This window comes from Haliaeetus leucocephalus, unplaced genomic scaffold (genome assembly GCF_000737465.1).
Source record: "Haliaeetus leucocephalus isolate CR32 unplaced genomic scaffold, Haliaeetus_leucocephalus-4.0 Scaffold374, whole genome shotgun sequence".
In the NCBI taxonomy this organism is placed as follows: Eukaryota; Metazoa; Chordata; class Aves; order Accipitriformes; family Accipitridae; genus Haliaeetus; species Haliaeetus leucocephalus.
Genome location: NW_010972810.1, coordinates 8,744 through 9,181, shown reverse-complemented (window position 1 = coordinate 9,181; position 438 = coordinate 8,744).

Below are 438 nucleotides of genomic sequence, written 5' to 3'. Positions count from 1 at the left end.
GGGGGCGGGGGGGGGGGGGATGCGGGGGCAATTAGAGGCTGGCGGGGTGATTGGGATGTCTCGGGGATAACTGGGGTGGCGGGGGGGCCGGTGCTGGGAGTCATTAAGGGGATCCTGTGGGGGAATTAGGGGTCAAGGGTGGCAATCAGGGGAGTTTGGGGGGTAATTACAGGCTGTGGGGGGCGGGGGGGGGTTTGCAGGAGCAGTTTAGGAGAGTTTAGAGGCCGTTGGAAAGTGTTCGGGGTAGTTACGGGGTCGCAGGAGCATCCTGGGGGCAATTACATACCCATGGGGGCAATTAAAATGATTGGGGGGCTCCCAAGGGGCAGTTAAGATACTTTTGGGGGCAATTTGGGGATCCCAGGGGCAACTGGGGGGGGGTCTGAGTGGAAATTAAAGACCCTGAGGTTAATTTAGTGCAGTCCAAGGGGCAATTAG